This window comes from Pogona vitticeps, chromosome 2 (genome assembly GCF_051106095.1).
Source record: "Pogona vitticeps strain Pit_001003342236 chromosome 2, PviZW2.1, whole genome shotgun sequence".
Taxonomy (NCBI): domain Eukaryota; kingdom Metazoa; phylum Chordata; class Lepidosauria; order Squamata; family Agamidae; genus Pogona; species Pogona vitticeps.
The window spans coordinates 97,564,873-97,588,036 of record NC_135784.1 but is presented as its reverse complement, the minus strand read 5'-3'; the positions used below and the strand labels follow the sequence as shown (position 1 = coordinate 97,588,036).

At 39.8% G+C, this 23,164-nt stretch overlaps 1 protein-coding gene and 1 long non-coding RNA gene across 2 annotated transcripts in view; one reads left to right on the top strand and one right to left on the bottom strand.

The window, feature by feature from the left end:
• Positions 1 to 18,065, top strand: part of LOC140704134 (uncharacterized) — a 48,736-nt gene extending 30,671 nt beyond the window's left edge. Inside the window, exons 2-3 of the long non-coding RNA XR_012083257.2 lie at positions 12,188 to 12,327; positions 15,119 to 18,065. This is a non-coding gene — a long non-coding RNA (uncharacterized LOC140704134). The remainder of the gene's footprint in view (positions 1 to 12,187; positions 12,328 to 15,118) is intronic.
• COL23A1 (collagen type XXIII alpha 1 chain) overlaps positions 1 to 23,164 on the bottom strand; it is a 412,306-nt gene that overhangs the window by 350,056 nt on the left and 39,086 nt on the right. The window lies entirely within an intron of this gene.

Here is a 23,164-nt window from a genome sequence, read left to right as displayed (position 1 = left end):
CTGGATCATTTCAAATGGAAGGTTCCATTAAATCTTATGACAACAAGAATCCATGCTCAAACTACATTTAAGTTACACCAAATCTATTATGTTTCAAATACAGAATAAGATATGCCTGTTGTTGTTGTTGTTGTTGTTTAGTAATTTAGTTGTGTCCAACTCTTCGTGACCCCATGGACCAGAGCACGCCAGGCCCTCTTGTATTCCACTGCCTCCCAGAGTTGAGTCTAATTCATGTTTGTAGCTACGATCAGCAACCACACTATCTGGGTTGTCCGGGACGTCCAGATCTTTCTGGTATAATTCCTCTGTGTATTCTTGCCACCACTTCTTCATGTCTTCCACTTTGTCTTTTATCTTGTCCATCTTTGCACACAATGTTCCTTTAACATCTCCAATTTTCTTGAACAGATCTCTGGTTTTTCCCTTTCTATTCTTTTCTTCTATTTCTTTGAACTGTTCATTTAAGAAGGCCCTCTTGTCTCTCCTTGCTATTATTTGGAAGTCTGCATTCACTTTTCTGTAACTTTCCCTATCTCCCTTGCATTTTGTTGCCCTTCTCTTCTTTGCTATTTACAGTGGTGCCTTGCTTAACGAGCGCCCTGGTTAACGACGAAATTGCATACTGATTTGGTTTTTGTGATCGCAAAAGCGATTGCATTGCAATGATTTAGATGGGAAAATATCGCTTTGCGATGATCAGTAAGCTGTTTCGCCTACCGATTTTCGCATAGCGATATTTTCCCAACAGCTGATCGGTGGTTCCAAAATGGCCGCCGGGTAAAAAACATGGCCGCCTGCTGTGTTTTGGGACGGACTCCTCGCATACCGGGCAGCGAAAATGGCTGCCGTATGGAGGATTTTCGCTTAAAGGTAAGTTTTTCGCCCATAGGAACGCATTGAAGGGGTTTCAATGCATTCCTATGGGCTTTTAAAAATCGCTTAGCGATGTTTTCGGTTAGCGGTGATTTTTGCTGCACCGATTAACATCGCTAAATGAGGCACCACTGTATTTGTAAGGCCTCGTTGGACAGCCACTTTGCTTTCTTGCATTTCCTTTTCTTTGGGATGGTTTCTGTTGCTGCCTCCTGTACAAAGTTACAAGCCTCCATCCATAGTTCTTCAGGCACTCTGTCCACCAAATTGAGTTCCTTAAATCTGTTCTTCACTTCCACTGTGTATTCATAAGGGATTTGGTTTAGATTATACCAGACTAGCCCAGTGGTTTTTCCCACTTTCTTCAGTTTGAGCTTGAGTTTTGCTCTAAGAAGCTGATGATCAGAGCCACAATCAGCTCCAGGTCTTGTTTTTGCTGACTGTATAGAGCTTCTCCATCTTTGGATGCAGAGAACATAATCAATCTGATTTCGATATTGCCCATCTGGTGATGTCCATGTGTAGAATTGCCTCTTATGTTGTTGGAAAAGAGTGTTTGTGATGACCAGCTTGTTCTCTCGACAAAACTCTGTTAGCCTTTGCCCTGCTTCGTTTTGAACTCCAAGGCCAAACTTACTTGTTGTTCCTTTTATCTCTTGACTCCCTGCTTTAGCATTCCAGTCACTTATAATGACAAGAACATCTTTCTTTGGTGTCAGTTCTAGAAGCTGTTGTAAGTCTCCAGAGACCTGGTCAGTTTCAGCCTCTTCAGCATTGGTGGTTGGTGCATAAACGTGGATTACTGTGATGTTGAAAGGTCTACCTTGGATTCGTATTGAAATCATTCTATCATTTTTGAGATTGTATCCCAGTACAGCTTTTCTCACTCTTTTGTTGACTATGAGGGCTATTCCATTCCTTCTACGGGATTCTTGCCCACAGTAGTAGATATGATAATCGTCTGAATTGAATTTGCCCATTCCCATCCATTTTAGTTTACTGACACCCAGGATGTCAATGTTTATTCTTGCCATCTCCTTTTTGACTACATCCATCTTACCAAGGGTCATAGATCTTACATTCCAGGTTCCTATGCAGTATTTTTCTTTGCAGCATCGGACTTTCTTTGCACTTTCAGGCATGTCCGCCATTGACTGTCTTTTCGGCTTTGGCCCAACCACTTCATTAGCTCTGGAGCTACTTGTACTTGTTCTCCACTCTTCCTCAGTAGCATGTTGTGACAGAGGTGCTGCGTTACCAGACTACGCCAGGGGCGTAATGGTGAAGTGAACTGCCCAGAGATTAAACCAAACAGACACTGTTGTGGTGTTGAAAAATATTATTTACATTAAAGTCCATATATACAGGGGTAAATACAGCTTCTCTTGGTCTTTATACAGTCCTGGTCATTCACAGTAGTTCTTCAGTATGCAATGGTAAATTACAGTTTTCAGTAACCAAATATTGTTACCAATATAAAGAGTCCAGCATCCACGAAGTCTTCTCCTCTCACCACAGAGATAGTCTTCCTCCAGGATCTTCTCCTTGCAATATGGCAAGTCTTCATCCAGCGATGCAGAAAATACAGTTCTCAATAACACGATCACCAGCAACACAACAACCAACCACCCAAACTATCCAACTACCCAACTACCCAACAGTTTGTGCCTGTAAGCTTGGCTAGTTTTATTCTTAGATGAACCAATCAAATTGGTTGTCCCACAGCTGCCTCAATTAACTCAGCTGTGCTCCTTTGTTACATGTTGCTTACTAAATCCTGATCCTGTAACAACTTATATACTGAATTGCAATGAACAATTCCCTAGGTTGACTTTGAGACCTGTCAATCTCCTCCAATTGTTTATAGCAATTCTGTTACATATGTGATTACATTGTACATTGCCTTGAACATATACAGAGTTCCTTTTTACATTCACATACATTATATCATTCCCAACATTTCACATGCTTTGTTATGTTTAGTTGGCCCCAATACTTTTGTTAAACAATCAGCTTTATTATTTTCTGTTCCACAGTATACCAGTTCAATTAAACCATTTTCTATACTTTGCTTTACATTTTGGTACCTGATATCTGTGTGTTTAGATCTGCTTTTTACATTTGGTGAGTTTGCCATTTGTATGGCAGCTTGATTATCTTCAAAAACCTTTATTTGTGATTTTATATTCACACCCAGATCTTGTGCCAATTGTTTATAGAATACTAGATCTGTACACAATTCAGATAATGCTGCATACTCAGATTCGGCAGAAGACAACGATATAAATTTCTGTCTAGCTGTCTTCCAGCTTATCAAACTTTCTCCCAAATGTACAGTCATGCCTGATGTTGATCGTCTGGTCGTTAAATCACTACCATAATTTGCATCGGCATAAGCAGTGATAGACAGTTCTCCCACTGGTTCTAAATTTAGCCTTTTATTTTGTGCTTCCTTTAAATACCTAAGTACTCTTTTTGCTGATTGCATGTGCCTTTCATTCGGCTTGCTCACGTTCCTAGATAGCAGGTTTACAGCTATAGAGATGTCTGGCCTTGACCATCTGCTCAAATATAGTAAGCTGCCTACCAGTGATCTATATACATCAATATCACAATCTGGGCCACTAATATCTTCTTTCTCGAACTCTATGTTCATTGGAGTTGCTGCACCTTTACAATCCTCCATCTTATACTGTTTTAGGAGTTTTAATATTTTGCTCTTTTGGGCTATTTTAAATCCTTTCTTACTTCTTTCTATTTCTACTCCTAAGTAGTTACTTATTTCTCCTAAATCTCTCAATTTGTAGTGTCTCTTTAACATTTGGATTATTTCTTCAGCCTCTTTCTTACCTTTGGTAAATATGGCTAGATCATCCACAAATACTAATATTATAGCTTGTGTTCTCTCATTTATGAATAAACAAGGGTCAGCCTTTCCTTGCACAAAACCATTATCTTTTAAAGTTTTAGTTAAATGTTGGTTCCATTCATGGCCACTTTGTCTGAGACCATATAGACTTTTTTTCAATATCCAGCATTTACCTTCACTTTCAATACCTGGTGGAATTTCCATATAAATTATGTGTTTCAGGTCAGCATATAAATAGGCTGTTTCTATATCAACATGCCTGGTCATGAGATTATGCTTGGCTGCATAGGTTAAAGCAAATCTCAATGTCTCTGGTCTTAGAGCCGGTGCAAAAACTTGATCATAGTCGTTTGAAGTTTGTGCATATCCTTTTGCCACTAACCTTGCTCTATACCTCACATTACCATCGGCATCCACCTTCCTTTTAAATACCCATCTGGAACCAATTACTTTTGATTTTTCAGGCAGTTTCACCTCCTCATAAACTTTCAGTTGTTTTAATGAATTTAACTCCTTCTCCATTGCCTCTTTCCATTTTATTTGTTCTTTCTCAGGCATATTACATATGTCATCATATGTCTCTGGTTCAGCCACATTGAGACAGTAATAGGTCTCAGGCTTGTACCTGTCTGGAGTTTTTCTCTCTCTGCTAGACCTCCTAGGTAATTCTCTGTCCTCCTCTAGAGTTTCCCTCCTTTCTGAGTTGGATGGAATTTCTTTATCTGATTGCATTTCCTCAGGTTCTACCTCTCCTTTAATTTCTTGCTCTGTTTGTGAGTCACTTTCATCTGCACTATCTTCACTACTTTCATTCCTTTCATGCAATTTAATTATTGTTTCTGGGGGTTTACATATTTTGTCCCAGTTACTGTGCTCATTAAATGAAGCACTGCTACTTATTACAAGTTTGTTGGTATTTGGCAACCCAAACCTAAATGCTCTCCTATTTTGTTGATATCCAAGGAAATACATCAACCTGGCTTTCTTCTCTCCCTTTCTCCTTATTTCTTTTGGGATGTGAACCCATGCAGGAGATCCAAATACGTGTAAAAAATTTAAATTTGGTTTTCTCCCAGTCCAAACTGTGTAGGGTATATTGTTTATTCCACTGTGCCAAAGAATATTAATATAAAAATTCGCACAAAGTGTAGCTTCACCCCAATATTTCTCTGATAGATTACTCCCCCTAATCATTGCCTCAGCCATATTCTGCAGAGTTTGGCCCCTTCTTTCAATAAAGGCATTCTGAGTAGGTGTATAGGGAGCGGCTCTCCTGTGAGTAATGCCATTTTTCTTTAATATTGCTTGAAATTTGGCATTTGTAAACTCTGTTCCATTGTCAGTTTGTACCACCTTAACCTTTTTCCCTGTTTTACGCTCTACAAATTTGAGCCATTTTTCAAACTCTACATGTACTGCACTTTTATCTTTCATAAGATAACAGTATCCAAACCTGGACTTTTGGTCTTGGATAGAGAGAATGTATCTAGCTCCTCCTAATGATGCACTTTTGGGTCCAATTACATCAATTGACACCAAATCTAATATATTTTTCACTTGTACATCACTATGTTTCATTATAGGAGCCTTCTTACTCTTGGCTAATTGGCATGCTTGACAATTCACATATTCATTACATTGTTTTATATTAACTCCTACTGAGTTTTCAATTGTTTTTCTAAGTGTTTTGTAGTTTGCATGTCCAAGTCTTTGATGCCATAAATGAATACAATCTTTGTGTATACATTTGTTCTCATAGACATTGTTAGCCTTAGTACAGTTTAGTCTATATAAATTATTTCTAGCATAGCAATTCAATTTTTCATTGTTCTTGCTAGTTATTATACATTTACTCTCATAGAAAGTGCTAACAAACCCATTCTTTGCTAATGAACTCACAGAAAGTAAATTATGCTTCAAATTTGGAACATGTAAAACATCTATTGGTCTAGCAATATAAGGTAATTTCACTTTACCTTTTCCCAGTACCTTAGCACTAACACCATTTGCTAAGCATACTTGTTGGTTGGATACAGGTTGGTAGTTAAATATTAGCTGTTTACTCTTACACATGCTGGCAGTTGCTCCAGAGTCGACAATCCACTCTTCACCCTGTTCAGGGTTATAAATTTCCTCAGTCAGGCTTAGTGTTTCTCTCTTGCGTCTGGTTTGTTTTTCTTTTACTTTCTTAAATTTACAGTCTTTCATCAGATGTTTTCTTGAGCCACAGGAAAAACAGCGTTTTCCAGAATGAATGCTTGCAGCTGTGTCCCCCTCCTCCTCACTTTCTTTCAGCTTATCACGGTGATTAGTGAGTTTGGAGTCTCGGAGCTGTTTGTTATCTTTTCTCTTTTGTTCTTCTTCCAACAGTTTGCTCGTTATATTACTTACTGTTAGCTCTGCTTGAGGAAGAATTTCTAAATTGGTCACCAGCTGATCATATGACTCATCTAATGAAGACAGGATAATAAATGCTTCTTGTATTTCTGTAAATGTGATGTTCTTTTCCCGTAAGTCCATCAACATTGACTTCATTGCCTCTAAATGTTGAAGCATACACCCTCCAGCTTTCAGTCTAGTTCGAAAAAGTTTTCTGGCAATTTGAATCTGGCTTCCAACGTTATCTCTTACGAAGAGTCTCCTCAAATCCTCCCATGCCTTCTTTGCTGAGTTTTGGCCTCTCAGGTGGATAAGAAGACGGTCTTCTAGAGTTAACCCAATAATAGCCAGAGCTTTAAAATTTAGTGCTCTTTTTTCTTCATCTAGAACTGCTGGGGGATTTTCTACAATGTCCCATAATGCTTCCTTTTGTAGTAGCAACTGAACCTTCTGCTGCCAAGTTGCATAATTTTCCCCATTCAACTTTTTTATGCACAGTCCAGCCATAGACATTTCGTTGGCCATTTTCACCACAGACTGTAGCCCACACTACTTGGCTCTCTCTGTTCAGCAGTTTCTTCAATAACTTCTTAAATTTATACCTGGATGCAGTCTGGTGCGCTGTCTGGGCCCATAACCAATTGACAGAGGTGCTGCGTTACCAGACTACGCCAGGGGCGTAATGGTGAAGTGAACTGCCCAGAGATTAAACCAAACAGACACTGTTGTGGTGTTGAAAAATATTATTTACATTAAAGTCCATATATACAGGGGTAAATACAGCTTCTCTTGGTCTTTATACAGTCCTGGTCATTCACAGTAGTTCTTCAGTATGCAATGGTAAATTACAGTTTTCAGTAACCAAATATTGTTACCAATATAAAGAGTCCAGCATCCACGAAGTCTTCTCCTCTCACCACAGAGATAGTCTTCCTCCAGGATCTTCTCCTTGCAATATGGCAAGTCTTCATCCAGCAATGCAGAAAATACAGTTCTCAATAACACGATCACCAGCAACACAACAACCAACCACCCAAACTACCCAACTACCCAACAGTTTGTGCCTGTAAGCTTGGCTAGTTTTATTCTTAGATGAACCAATCAAATTGGTTGTCCCACAGCTGCCTCAATTAACTCAGCTGTGCTCCTTTGTTACATGTTGCTTACTAAATCCTGATCCTGTAACAACTTATATACTGAATTGCAATGAACAATTCCCTAGGTTGACTTTGAGACCTGTCATGTTGGATGCCTTCTGACCTGAGGAGTTCATCTTCCAGCGTTTTATCTTTTAGCCTTTTGTTTCTGTTCATGGGGTTTTCTTGGCAGTTCCTGCTCTGGGCGGATCACATTTATTCAAATCTCTCCACTATAATCTGTCCATCTTGGGTGCCCCTGCATGGCATAGCCCATAGCTTCTCTGAATTACTTAAGTCCCTTCACCACGACAAAGCAGCAATCAGGGAAGGGGGCGGTTTGTATTACTCCTGCATAAATAACCAACAGGATTCTGGCCAAAGAATTTCTATATAATTTTTCTCCAAATCTCTTCAACACTATTCTGCCAACTTATCTTCAGCAATTTCATTCATCACTCTACAATGCAGTTTGCTGTAGATTAATTTTTAAATATATTTGTTAGTTATTTTATAGAAAAATATATTGTTGGTGACAACCTCCAGTAGCTATTTTGTGTAGTCTTCAGGCGTTCCTCCCAAATTCAAGTCATAACAGGCAATTCAGAATCACATAAATGGTCCCCATCTACCCAACCAAACTCATTTGAACTGGAATATCTCATTAAGGACTCATAAATGGTTCTTTTATACCCCTTTGAAGCACCGTGTCTCCAGATAAAACACAGTCGTGATGTCTCCAGTCATTTTGGGATTGTTCTGGGTCATTTTGGCATTTTAAAATTATTTTTGTTGAAAATCCGAAAAGATTGCATCCACACATAGAGAGGATGTTTGTTAATTGATGTATGTACTGGATCATTCCACTACTGCCTGTTGCCAATCTTCTTCTACAGTGGACCCTCGACCTACGGACTTTTCGACCTGCGGCCACAGTTCCAATACGGATTAATTCCGTAAGTTGAGGGTCCACTGTACTTCACTCTTTCTTCCCTTCTCTCTTGGTGGTATTAATCATCCACAGAGTGTGCATGGAGTACAGACATCTATAAACAACCAAAATCAAATGACATCCACTCACAAAGTGCACAGCTGACCATGAAAAAACACAGTACTAAAGTCCACACAAGCAGATTCTGTATTTTAAGCAAAGCAGAGCAAAATGGAAGAAAAATGCACCATGTGTAAAGCAAGCAAGGTATTTTTGCCCTGCTTTGACTCTGTTGACACTAATATCAGCCCTGACTTGTGTGGACACTAGGATGCAGCACTGGTATCATGGGTGCAAGAAAAGTTGAACAGATGCCCAGTGTACAAAGGTACAAAGTTTTTGGAAACAAATTTTTAAAGAATTAAGTTGTATCTGTGGAAAAGATATAGAATGTAAGGCTGAGATTGCTTTGTTATCAATATATGAGAACGTGGAATATGACAAAATGATTAAAGAATTGATAACTAATCTAATAACAGCAGCTAGATTGATTATTGCTAGACAGTGGAAATTAAAGACTGAATTACAAATTGAAGAATGGTATAAAGAAATATGGAATATAGCATTAAATGATAAATTAACTTGTAATTTAAAGATGAAGAAAGGAGAGTTGAAAAAGAATAATTTTTATGTAATATGGGGCAAATTTTTGGAATATGTGTTAATAAGGGGAAAAGGGAGAGCTCCAAATCAAGAATCTATGCAGTTCTGGAGAGGGGGACAATAGAAGAAGAAGAATGAGAAGAAGAAGAAAAAGAAGAATATGGCAAGAGGTCCCGTATATGGTGGTGGGGAACACTGTTATTGTGTTGTAAGTGTATATGTTTTATGTATATGATTTGTTTTTGTTATAGTTATAAATAAATACAAAAAATATTAAAAAAAAAACAGATGCCCAGTGTAGATGGGCTCTGAAGCTTATCTTGCAAATTATGAAATTGTTTCAATGAATAGCAATTTTTTCAGGAAAATTCAGTTTCAAATATGGAAATGGAGAATAACCTTAGCATCTTGAAATTAAGAAGAAATATTGAGTCCCAGCAAACAGTTCATCCAACTACCCGTTCCTTAATTACAATCATCTTAATTATTAATAAACTATCCTAATTAATAACTACTTGTTGAAATAAATAACCCAGTGCAATTTTCACTACTTTGATCATGTAAGGGAAACCAAAGATGATAGATAGCTACAGCTTATTGTTCAAAATTAAATAAAATGAGGAAGTAAGTGAAGGAAAAAGAAATAACTTCTTGTCCCCACAACCTAGGGGACTGGTTTGGATGCAGATGATTGTTTAGAGAAAATGCATCTGTAGTCAGGATAGTCATCACCGTGATGCCCAAACACTGATAAGAGAGCAAGAGCAAGAAGAACAATGTTCATGCACTGGAAATACATGGTAGCTCTCTTATTTTACTACAGTTTGTCTATACACTATGAGGGGGTTGGTGGAGAAGCCAAGGAAAGAGACTGTGCCTGCCTCTTAGGTTCTATTATAGTTTGGGGATACAAAGCTGTTAGATAGAATGACTTTGTAGCCACAGGATTCCAGGATTCCCTTCAAGAGATAAGAAAATTAAGGCTTCCCTTATACAACTATTTTGGGCTGAGCCGATCCCTTGGAAAATCTGCTTTCCTATGGCTTTTAAACATATACAAATCATCACAGCACTACAAATTTCTTTGGTTTAAAATCGCCAAACTACACTCAGTCCCCCCAAAAAGAGAAAAAAGTGTTTTCCAGCATCACATCTTGAGCAAAAGCCGGAAAATCTCCTCACCCCTCTACTGTATGTTTGATACAAGTTTCTGGACACCCAGACATGGCAAGTGCTTGGAAACAGAGCTATTCTGCATGCAAGCTCTAGTCCTGGTGGCGTGCCTTATATATTAGAACAACCTATGGTTGCAATGTTGAGCATAGAGAAAGCAAGGTTCATGTGGTATAGATCGAACTCCAGTTTCTCTGTCTGTGGAGTCATTCAATTAGCCACAAAGTTCACTGGATGACTTTGGATCAACCCACGTAGTTCCAAGGAGGAAGGATAGAATGTATGGAAACCATCACCATCACCATTGCCTTCATCACCAGTTCTGTCCAGTTAATTCATATATGTGCCTATTCCGTCTTTCCCAAGAGATTACCTGGAAGGTCTGACCTAAGGAAACTGAAGGTCAAAACTAAAACTTGAGCTGGGAAGGCTATCATGGGAGAAAGGCAACCTAATCTTAGCTTTTTTTAAAAAAAAAAAGCCTGTGTTTTGGAACTGTTCAACTTTTTAAAGCAGTAAGCATGAGATAGTGTAAACAGGAAGAAACAATAGATGCTGTTATCTTATACAGTACTCCCATTCAAAGTTGAATGACTCCACAGACAGCGAAACTGGAGTTCGATCTGTACCACATATTAATCCCAGTACCGTTCTGCTAGTAGTAAAAAGAGAACCACGGAATTAAATATGTAAAGACAACTATGATGATTTTGATTTCCATTGAGAACAATATACATAATGAAGATGAAGAAGCAATAAGCTAAAACATGAATCTCTCAGAAGGACTCATTTGTATCTCTTAACTGCAAAGACCTATTGTCTTCTTTTATTAAACACAGTCACTAATGACTAATCATATTTCAGAATGATAATGAGAATCAATAAAAATATGTGATCTAAACTATAGAATATCTAATTATTCTACTCAGAATTTGCTTGTCTTATCCTAATTTGGCTGTATATATGAAAGCAGTGGCTGCATCTGTAAAGCAGTGGCCCTTAAAGGGTTACTGCACATGAGTTGAAAAGATAAAACAAAACTTATTTCTAGACACCCTTGAGAATAATTCAGAAAGTTCAATATGTGGATATGTAACCCCTATAAAATATTGGTTCAGCCCAAAGGGCTCAGATTAAGAAAAAGCATGTAAGAGATTTGAATCAGAAAGAGCAGGAAAGCTGAACTGGCTGGAGCTGCTGTTGCAACTTAGACTGCTAAGGTCCTTGCCGAACTTGGTCTAGGTATAATTCCTGTATGTTTGTGTTGGAGGGGTGAATCCACATAGTGATTATATGCAATTGAACTGATATTTTATTCTAGAGTTTAGAAGATTCTGCATGAGAAGTTGCTCCTTCTATGTTATGGATACCCAACCCAGTTGAGGAAGATACTGTAACATACAGCACTGATGTTACCTGTCTGTCATGGGTTGGAGGGAAAGTTCCATCCTATGGGGAGTGGAAGGCGGGACATCAGGAGGAGGGGCTGTACTGTATATATATGTGGAGCTTGTGTGAAGAGAAGGAGAAGCTGAAGGAGAGCTGAGAGAAGAAGCTGGTGTGGGAGTCTGTGTGTCAGACAGGGTACTACTGTGTGTCAGTCAGTACCTACCTGATAGGTTCAGGTGTCTGTATGGGTAGCCAGAACTGATAGGTTCAGGGTCTGTGCTTTATTTAAAGGTGTTCTGTGTGAACCAAACTGGTGTATGTATGATTGAGACTAAGGCACGTTACTGTACCTTATTCACTTGATCATTTTATTTTCCCTGTGTGTTATTTAAATAAACCTTATTCCTTTGTTTGTTTAAAAATCCATTCCTGGTCTGTGTGACTTCTTATAGGGAATGGTTGGTGGCAGCTTAGTGAAAGTGTGGCATATCCCAGTAGGTCTGGGTTTGTCACAGATACCTTGGACTTTTGTCTGAATTTGAATTCAAAAGGACACTTGAACTTTGCAATTCTACAAGCTACCTCTGTATTGGTGCTGTTGTCGAGGTCTTGGGTGCACAAATTGTAGCATTTTGTGAAACTGTTTGCAAGATTCATCAGTAGATATCTAAATAAACAAATAGCTCCACAGAACTTTAAAGTGTTATAGATATATCTTTTAGTGAGAGGAACATAAGGACAAAGCTCTACCTTTCAAATCTGTTCCAACAGATGCCCCATTAAGTGAAGACTGCTTGAGAAGGAGAGGCACAGAAAATAGGACTCCCCTGCACTGGCAATTGGACACCACTGAATGAAAGCCCTGTTAACAGTGACCTACTAGCAGCTTCAAAAAAGCCTACAAAAGGGTGGTAAGAAAACAGTTCTTCACTTGTCTCTGCCCTCTGCCCTTGCCTTCAAAGCAACTGGCACTGTCTGCAAATACACAGTGTTCTCAAAATAAAGAAATTGAGCCAAAGGCAAAGCCATCATCCATGGATAATCTCCCTGTAAGATAGCAGCCAATACAGTATCTTGTGGCACCAACTTCCATAAGTCAATGGTGTAATGTATAAAGCAGGACGCCTTCCTATCTGGCTTCCTAACCCTACCATTAAGCAACTGGAGCAGTGTTTTCCACTCTAACTAGAAGCTGCTCTCCAGAATTTCAGAACGAATTCTCTTTCACCTAGAAATGCCAGAGTTAGATCTTGAACCTTCTCCATGGAAGCATATGCACTACTGCTGATCTATAACCCTCTAGATAAATGGTTCCCACTCCTGAGCCCCTAGATGTTCTTGGACTAAAAGTCCCTGAAATCTTCACCACCAGCTGTGCTGGCCAGGATTTCTGCGAGTCCAAAATATCTGGGGACCCAAGGTTTGGATGATGAACATGATAAAAGACAAAAATGGGAGGGACCTAACAGAAGCAGAAGACGTCAAGAAGAGGTGGCAAGAATACACAGAGGAATTATATCAGAAAGAATTGGATATCCCGGACAACCCAGACAATGTAGTTGCTGACCTTGAGCCAGACATCCTGGAGAGCGAAGTCAAGTGGGCCTTAGAAAGCCTGGCTAACAACAAGGCCAGTGGAGGTGATGGCATTCCAGTTGAACTATTTAAAATCTTGAAAGATGATGCTGTTAAGGTGCTACATTCAATATGCCAGCAAGTTTGGAATACTCAACAGTGGCCAGAGGATTGGAAAAGATCAGTCTACATCCCAATCCCAAAGAAAGGCAGTGCCAAAGAATGCTCCAACTACCGTACAATTGCACTCATTTCCCACACTAGCAAGGTTATGCTCAAAATCCTGCAAGGTAGGCTTCAGCAGTATGTGGACCGAGAACTCCCAGAAGTACAAGCTGGATTCCGAAGAGGCAGAGGAACTCGAGACCAAATTGCTAACTTGCGCTGGATTATGGAGAAAGCCAGAGAGTTCCAGAAAAATATCTACTTCTGCTTCATTGACTATGCGAAAGCCTTTGACTGTGTGGACCACAGCAAACTATGGCAAGTTCTTAAAGAAATGGGAGTGCCTGACCACTTTATCTGTCTCCTGAGAAACCTATATGTGGGACAGGAAGCAACAGTTAGAACTGGTCATGGAACAACTGAGTGGTTCAAAATTGGGAAAGGAGTACGGCAAGGCTGTATATTGTCCCCCAGCTTATTTAACTTATATGCAGAATACATCATGCGGAAGGCTGGACTGGAAGAAACCCAAGCCGGAATTAAGATTGTCGGAAGAAATATCAACAACCTCCGATATGCAGATGATACCACTCTGATGGCAGAAAGTGAGGAGGAATTAAAGAACCTTGTAATGAGAGTGAAAGAGGAGAGTGCAAAAAACGGTCTGAAACTCAACATCAAAAAAACTAAGATCATGGCCACTGGTCCCATCACCTCCTGGGAAATAGAAGGGGAAGATATGGAGGCAGTGTCAAATTTTATCTTCCTGGGCTCCATGATCACTGCAGATGGAGACAGCAGCCCTGAAATTAAAAGGCGCCTTCTTCTTGGGAGGAAAGCGATGACAAATCTTGACAGCATCTTGAAAAGCAGAGACATCACCTTGCCAACAAAAGTCCGAATAGTCAAAGCTATGGTTTTTCCTGTCGTGATGTATGGAAGTGAGAGCTGGACCATAAAGAAAGCAGACCGCCGAAGAATTGATGCCTTTGAATTGTGGTGCTGGAGGAGGCTCTTGAGAATCCCCTGGACTGCAAGGAGAACAAACCTATCAGTTCTAAAGGAAATCAACCCTGAATGCTCACTTGAAGGACAGATCCTGAAGCTGAGGCTCCAGTACTTTGGCCATCTCATGAGAAGAAAAGAGTCCTTGGAAAAAACCTTGATGTTAGGAAGGTGTGATGGCAAGAGGAGAAGGGGACGACCGAGGATGAGATGGCTGGACAGTGTCTGCGAAGCAACCAACATGAACCTGACACAACTCCGGGAGGCAGTAGAAGACAGGAGGGCCTGGCGTGCTCTGGTCCATGGGGTCACGAAGAGTCGGACACGACTAAACGACTAAACACACACACACACAATGAAATAAGTTAACATGCAGTCCACCACAGTCTATCTATATGAGTACTTCAGCTGCTGACAGAGGGAGAAAGATATTCAGCTTGAACTAGAGATCATTAAACTCTGCTTTGGGTTGATTTGTCAACATGAGAGCAGTCAGGAGACACCCACAGGTAGAAGTGTAGCGAAGTATATGCTATCTATCAGGCAGCACAACCTTTATGACACAGATCTCAGTTTAGCAACACATCAGACACATTGGATGAGTCCACAACTTTTGATGTATATTTAATTTTTAAGGTATTTTCATAATCATAATTTGCTGTGAGCTGTAGTGAGGACTGGTTTTGTGGAAGAAGGGGGAGATATTTAAAACAGAAAGTAGGACACACCCTGTTTTCCTATGCACATTTATTGCTATCATTGAGGAATAAGAAGTACTTGTTTGCGGTCTCAGCACTTTCCCCCTTCCAGTTCTGAATATCTGACATTAGCCAGAACCCAACTCTGAGATCCCACAAGCAAACACACTGTTATTATGAGAAAGATAAGAACAAACAAGAGAATCAGATTTGACATTGCTGTAAAGACAACCAAGCTATTTTTTTTTACTTTACAAAGCACCAAGGAAGAGTGGGAGAAGATAACATGGAGGGCCAAATGTCAGCAGCACAGAAGTATCAGAGGCCCAATGTGTTGATTTTACAGTAATTTATTTTATGGCAAAACTTAAAAGTAAACTTTTCATTTAAGGAAATGTTAAGATGTTTTGTTTTGTGTTTTCCTTTTTTAAAAAACAGCAAACGATTTACACTGTTCACATAAAAAAGTTATGTGAAAGCCACAACTCAAAGAATCAAATAAAAACAGCTGCCTAAATAGGATATTGGCATACACAATTGATTTATCTTTCTGAGACCCTTATCAATAGCAGAATTTATTTGTTTCATGATTATTTATGAACTCAATTACAGAACCCAAAGGCACTAGTGAGAGAGAGAGAATATCATGTATTAGAAAAGTTCATCAAAATATTCTGGAACTGAACAGATTAACAAGAGCCGAAATTCTTCCAGCACACTTTTTTTCTAAAGAGGAAAGTTCCACTCACAAGTAGCATTGTTTGAAGGCACTGCCTAAATTGCAGATTTCATAAATTCTCTTCCAGATCAAAAAGCTCCTCAATATGAAACATTTATACCACCCATGTTTGGTGGACCAATAGTGAATTTAAAAACACAGCAGTTTTTTTCCTCTGGTGAAGCTGAAAGACATCAGCCCTCTCCACCCTTTAGACTGAACACACGAAGCAGAGGAGCTGAGAGGAAGAGGCTTCCTGCTGAGATGGAGACCTTCCAAATAAGTGAGAACCCCACCTTCTTGGGGTTCTTACTCATGTGGGGGAATCTTGATGTGAGGAGCAACATGTCAGTGAATACATGAAAAGCATCAAACTGAAGGTGCTACAGTAAATATGTTGACAAGTCCTTTATATGGGACGAGGGACCTTTTAACTTGGTACAGACTATGGATCGATGAGTGATCCTCATAGATTCTGTCCTTACTGGTGTCTGAGGATAAGCTACTGTCTATCTTGTGGGGGGGGATCACCTTCAGTGCTTTTAAAATGTAGACTTTATAGATGTGAGGGGCGCAGAATAGCTCAAAAGCAGAGTTTCTTTGCATTAATAAATTAACTTTTAAAACATATTCTCCTAACTTGAAAATGTGAAAGATCTTTCGTTCTAAGCATGCACCCACTTGAATGACTGCAAGGCCTGAAGAAAACCTGTAGCCCCCAAAGTGCTAAGAATGTCATTACTGTAATGAAATCATGTTTATACTGGTGCTTAATGGCAGCACAATAGTAGAAAGCCATAGATCCTGTTGTCTGGATGTCCAAGTTCCAAAGTGGCAACCTCAGAAACACACACAATTCCAGTAAACATCTAATGAAAAGATGATAAAAGCAAGCTGTCATCATTAATTGGACCAAATCAAAAGCCAGAATAAAACTCAATGAAAGGAAATAAAAGTTTATTCACTGGGGCAAAAAGGAATGTGGTTGCTGGTCTCTCCAGTCCTTTGTTTTTAGTTCATTTTCTTCTGTTCATTTTACGCTAATCAGGCCTAATGAGCTCCCTTTTCCAAAGTTCCTGCATTACCAAAGGGAGCTTTGAACTTCTCTCAGAAGTACACAGAAACAGTGCTGAAAATGCTTGGTTCAGTATTATTCGGTTCTAAATGATGCTATTTCCAAAGCAGTGAATAGACAACTGACCACTCCAGTTCCTCTAGAGACCGAGACACACTAACAGCAAACACTCTGAGGAAACTAATGAAATTCTCATTAAAAACAACCTCTTAAAAACTGATGTAGCAAGAGCTGTTAAGGCAAAACAACAACAACAACAACACAGAACAAATATGATGTAACAAGATAGAAAGCTAAATACACCACACACAAGGATTGGAACTAGAGACAACTATGTGTTTTTTGAGATGATAGAGAGACCAATATAGAAACAGATCAAATCAATACACAGGAAGTTCTATCATGAGTCTACTAATTTTGACTAGTTCTTAAACAGAATAAAGTTGGTGCCAGCAGGATCATTTCCTAGATGGAGCACCTACACGAGGGGATACAGGACTGTCCCAATCTAAAGAGAATGGTATTCTTGAGTTAAGGATTACAGTATGTGTCATTCGAACTGAATCTCTAGATCCTCAGGCTCAGCCTATTGACAAAATCATGTGCTACATTTCCATTTAGTAACTTTTATAACTTACTCATACTGAATTAGGTGGAGCTCTACCAATCCAACTCACCTACTAGCAGAATAGGGCAACACATACCCCGCAACAAGGATTTGAAGATCTTGCAAATACTGTACATCATGCTGGAGACTGAAGAGGACACTCAGAGAAAATCAGAAACCATGGTAGCCATCTGTCCCTTACAGAAATGGATGAAGCCCTTAGTTTCTATGAGGGCCCCCTCTGGACCCAATCCTAACTACTAGGGGCTGTTTGGGAAAGGGAAGCAACAATACTACAACCTGCATGGAAATTTCGTTATTTGTTGGTGGGGTTTTTTTATGACATATGTTTTAGGTAAAAAAAAGTACTAAGGCTCAAGTATGTCTGAATGTCACCTCAACAAACACTCTCTTCCCAGAAACCTGGGTGATGTCCACTGTCTTCTCAAACATAAGGAGGTGAGTTTCTGTGACGCACTGGTGAGAGATGTTTAGTCAAAGCCTCTTTCGTCTTATTTCTAGAATGGAAGTCATTTGCTGAAAAGAGGTTCCAGTGTTTAGATCTTCTTTTTGTCTACATATCCACAAGCATTTTTCTTGTAGTTGCAACAAGAGAAGTTAGCATTTCTTTGAAGTAGGTCCTCTCTCTCTCTCTCTCTCTCGCTCTCTCTTCTCTCTCTCTCTCTCTCTCTCTCTCTCTCTCTCACACACACACACACACACACACACACACACACACACACACACACACACACACACACACACACACACACACACACACACACACACACACACACACACACAAACAGTCCTGCTATGCACTTCTTTCATTTCTGGCAATGGATTACAGGTACTATTCTGTTTCTTCCTTTAAAAAAAAGCAGCATGCATTCAATAACATCTCCCGTGGAATGGCTTAATTTCTAAAGAGAAAATGCTGAGCCCCAATGTAGTCTAGAAGTCCTCCTCAGGCCCTCTCAACAGAGACACTGCCCTATATCCACAAAGAACAAATGGGTGGGTTTTCTTAGTGGGGAGAGACTATGGCATCCCATCCATTATTTAAAGTCCTCTATTTTACATTGAGCAAATCACCCACTAAGTATCAGTCAGGCCATTTGGCAGGCACTTTCCAGATGTTTTAGACTACAACTCCCATGATTCCCGAACAGTTACCAGATATGACCTTGGGTTCTTATTAAACAAAGCATACTCATCCATTCCCAGAATCACCAGCCACCAACCAGCAGCACTTTCAAATATTTTACCATAAGAATTTTTCCCCCCTCAAAGAGTTCCAACTCCTGTATGTTGCAAAGGATCCCACAGCACATCCTAGGTTGCACACTTAGTTCATGCAGGGCACTCACTAGGCCAGTATGACATGTATACACTCACATTGGATCCTTGAACACACGTAACAGGATACAGTATTTGTAGCAACACAAGTGATGGGATAACAGTTTGGGAGAAGAGCAGGACTATCCCTCATGACTGCTCTGAGGAATGTGCAACAGCCTGTTATGGAACCCCAGGGTTCCACATGGTATCTTGAAAATCCTCTGATTTTCTCTAGCACAGGAAAAACAAGTGGTAGAGGGAAGCTACCTACTCCTACAGTAAAGATGCACACAGCACATTTCTGTTGCATCAAACCTCTTTTGTCGCATTGTACATCTATGTTCTGGGCCTCTCGCTTTACGAGTGATAGATGTCAGCAAGCAGTACAACAACCAGACTAGAACTCTGGCAGGATTTACCAGGGTTTGTGATCTTGGAAACATGTGCCCTCTGCCAGGATTGTCGTTTGGTGATAATAATGAATGTACTTTCTTGGGAGCCAGTATGTAAGTGGGACATAAATCCAAATAAAATGCACAAATGTATTTCTGAATTCTTCTGGTTTTTGAAGGTTATGAAATCCTTCTGCCATGAAGATACCCACACAAGCAGAAAACAGCTCCCATCAATTGTTTACTGAAAATCAAAGATGTGGCACTTCATCTAGAAGGATTCTGCCTAGATAGAGTTCAGGAAGAGCATTCTAAACCTAAGGACTGTGAATCAATGCCAGGGCAACCTGGGGGTGTTCCAAGTTCACCCTGTCCTTTGTGTTCTGCAGTGATGATGACACCATATTTGTTTATTCTATAATTAAATGGGTTTTGCCCATGAGGGATGAGGAACAGCTGATTACTTCCAGCTCCTCGCCTAAAACTAGCTCTCCCTGTAGGCAAATTAAAAAAGGACAGGCTTCAAAGAAAGCTGAGTCATGCTACTATCAGCAAGTGAGTGCAATGTTCCATTTGTTACTTCCCAGACCTTTTGTGTAATTCTAAAGTGCTACAGATAAATTACAGATAAATAACACATTCTCCACATCATCCTTATAGGCAAGGGTAAAGAATTACGTTAAAGTACAGCACTCAGCCTCATAAAGCTGAATGCAGAAAGTATAAGCATCGTTTTTACTATTAATTATAGTCACAGTTTGAAAGAACCTATTTAGTGTAATCTTCAGCTACAGCAAACTCAGCTTTTCAATCACTCTTACCCACAGACCCTTCTAGTAAGATTTCCTTATTACAACTTGGCATATTGACAATCTATTGCAAATACTACAAGGGAAAAGCACGCAGTCAAGTTTCAAATGAGAAAAATAATAAAAATGTTTACACCAAAGAAAAAGCATCTTCCAAACAAGGTATTCTTTTTATGACATTACAATGTGATAAAAACTAAAACTAACAGACACTGGAAACTTAAACTTAAGGACAGCTGGAAACTGCTGCAGTATTCTGAACTGACCTTCCAGTTTTGGGTTTTGTTTTGTTTTTTTGTAAAAATAAAATTGTAAAAACCCTCATACATCTCATAAATGATCCAAGACTATGCAGAGTCATTGCTTAATGGTCTCATTGCAAGTACATCAAATTGATTCCAATGTCTTTTTCATGCAAACTCCAGGGCCGTTGCAATCTGAAGGCCATATGAATTTTGCTACATCTACCTACGTTCAAGACAGTAGGTTGGGTTAGTTGCTCTTTTTTTCAAGAGGACTGATTTTTTTGCACTGATCTCAGCTGGATGAGACCAAAGTGCAAATAACTTACCTGGATCCAAGTAGCCTCTTCTGCTCTGTAACGTATTTGACTCTACAACACCACTACTCACATAGTAACAGCACTAGGTTTACATCAGGGGTTGACAGGCAGCCTGGTACTTTTCATATGTTTTGGACTACAACTTCCGAAAGCTGCAGATAGCATGACCAATATTAAGGGTTGTGCAAGTGGTTGTCCAAAAACATGGAGAGAGCACTACGTCTTTTGCTGGTCAGGAACCATAATAATAATAAAGAACAAGGGGATGTTTTCAGTCAAGGAGAAATCTGTAACCCCCGTTTTGCAAGGTAAGACCTTGCCCTGTTTCTTAAATGTTAGTTATCACTCAGATATGGTCAGTCCTTTAAAATCAGCATTTCCCAGCTCCTGAATTTCTAAGACTTAAATTGTTCCAAGCTGGCTTTAGGATATAGTCTGTCCACAACCCAGGTTCAATCCCAGGTAGCCAGCTTGAGGTTCACTCAGCCTTCCATCTTTCCAAGGTCTGCAAATTGAGTACCCAGCTTGCTTAGTGTGTGTGTGTGTGCGGGCAGGCAGGCAAAGTGCATCCTGCATAATTAAATTGTAAACCACCCAGAGAGTGCTTTAAGCACTACAGGGCAGTATATAAGCAGCACACTTTGCTTTTGTTTTATGTGCTTTTAATTAATTTTGTAACCTTTAATTAATTTTGTAACTAACTCTAACACTGTTGCTCACAGCAAGTCACACTGTACACAGATACACTATTTCACTTGATTTATTGATATGAAGAGATATCTTGCCTATACAGGCAAGATGTGGATGTCTCATGTTCAGAACCACTTCAGTTGGAAGAGAGTTTTTTAAAGGGAAACAAATATATAAAATTAAATAAAATTTATATTCTATACCTATAGAGCACACTTTTGACAGAAGATATATTTAAAGTCTTAGCACTAATTATTACAGGGAAGACTGTATCATCCTCTAGCATTGACTAAAATGACATCAGGAGGCACAAAGTATAATTGCAAGTGTCTATGTCCCCTAAAAAATGTATTTCCAACACCGATACAACAAACTTCAAACTGGCTTCTGCAGCAGCCTGCATCACTGACTGCTTGAGAGTGATTCCAGCCAGGCTTCTCTATTGAATCAGTGCCTGGCCTGTTCAAACTGAACTCTAAGTTCAACTTAGACATAAAAAAGCTTCACTTTGTCCACCAAATGAATAATTTGGCTTCTGTTTTTAAAATAATTACACACAGCATTCATACTCTGTTGGAAAATCTTTTAACAGTAGGTCATCCAATATCTGGATAGACAACATTATCATTTCCAAGGCAGCCCACATGGACGCTTTGTCCTTGCTGTACCATGGAAGCAAGTACTACTGTATGGCAGTTAAGGGGGCTTCCCAAAGGCAAGCAGGGAATGGTAAACTTCTATCAGTTCAACATGAAAGAAATTTAATAAGGATTTGACTCATTTCGCTACTCACTGCAAAGAGTTCCAACTTGGGTTGGAAGCTTCACAAAAGATTTAATCATGTGGCTTAAATGGCCTTAAAGCACAAGCAACTAATATACTTTTGTCTTAACATTTCAAGCATCAGCTAGCTCATAAAGTTGCAATAAAGTATGTGTACTTAATGACAGGTTCTCTCTTATACCTTTTTAGTACTCAGTCCTAGAGAACACTATGCAGCATGTGAGAAGCTTCCCAAAGAGTGCGCCATAAGAATAGGCCATGAATGGTTGCAGAAATAGGTTTATTCAACACTCAAGCAAAGATCCAGGACTAACATTTCAGGCCACACATGGCCCCTTCATAAAAAGCATTTTGTAGGTGAATTAGAAATGATGTTTCAGTTGGTACAAGAGCTGCTGACAACCAAAGGATGAATTACGGAGCTAAATCACGAATGAGCAAAATTCAGCCCACAGGACAAAGGTGCCCGCAAGCCTTTTTTTTTATTATTTTTTTTTTGCAGTCCCTCCCAGGTTGTTACTCACTGACCCTGAGCCTCCAAGATGTAATTTATTTCTATTGATGCAGCCTAGTATGATGGTGTCAAATGTGAATAGGTTTGATCACATTTCCTCAGTCCTGGCCTGCCTGCACTGGCTACTCATGTGTAGGATTCAAGGTGTTGGTTCTTAAAGCCATCCATGGTTTGGGACCTCACTACTGGTTGGAACAGCCTTCCCTAAAAACACCCACCCATTCCACCCGATCGTCTCATGTCATGCTCCTCCAGGTTGCTACACCAAGGGAGGCCAGAAAATTATCTGCTAGAAACAGGGCCATCTCAGAAGTGCTCCCATCCCTTTGGAATGCACCCTGGTGGAGCTGTGCTTGGCCGTGAAGAGGACGCTCAAAACAAAGTTGTTTACCAAAGCCTTTGCGAACATCCTGCCTAGACATTTTATAGATTTCTCGAAGGCTTTCACGGCCGGGATCCAATGGTTGTTGTACATTTTTCAGGCTGTTTGGCCGTGTTCTCAAGGTTTTTCTTCGTAACGTTTCACCAGTCTCTGTGGCTGGCATCTTCAGAGAATAGGAGTTAGTACTCTGTCTGTGTTCTGGTGTAGTGCAGTTGAGTATTTGTAGCTGTGGAATCAGCTTTTTGTCCTTTTCAGCAGATTGGGTGACTGTGGTGATAAGGGTGTTTTTTGTAATGGGTGTATTGTTGTGATAAGGGGGGGAGAAGATCTGTCACTGTGATTGATAGGTGTCGTTAGTTACTCTTTTCTGTCCAGTGATCACCAGTCCTTGTGGCTGGGTAGAGTTCGTTGACCTTTTGCAGCTGTATTTTT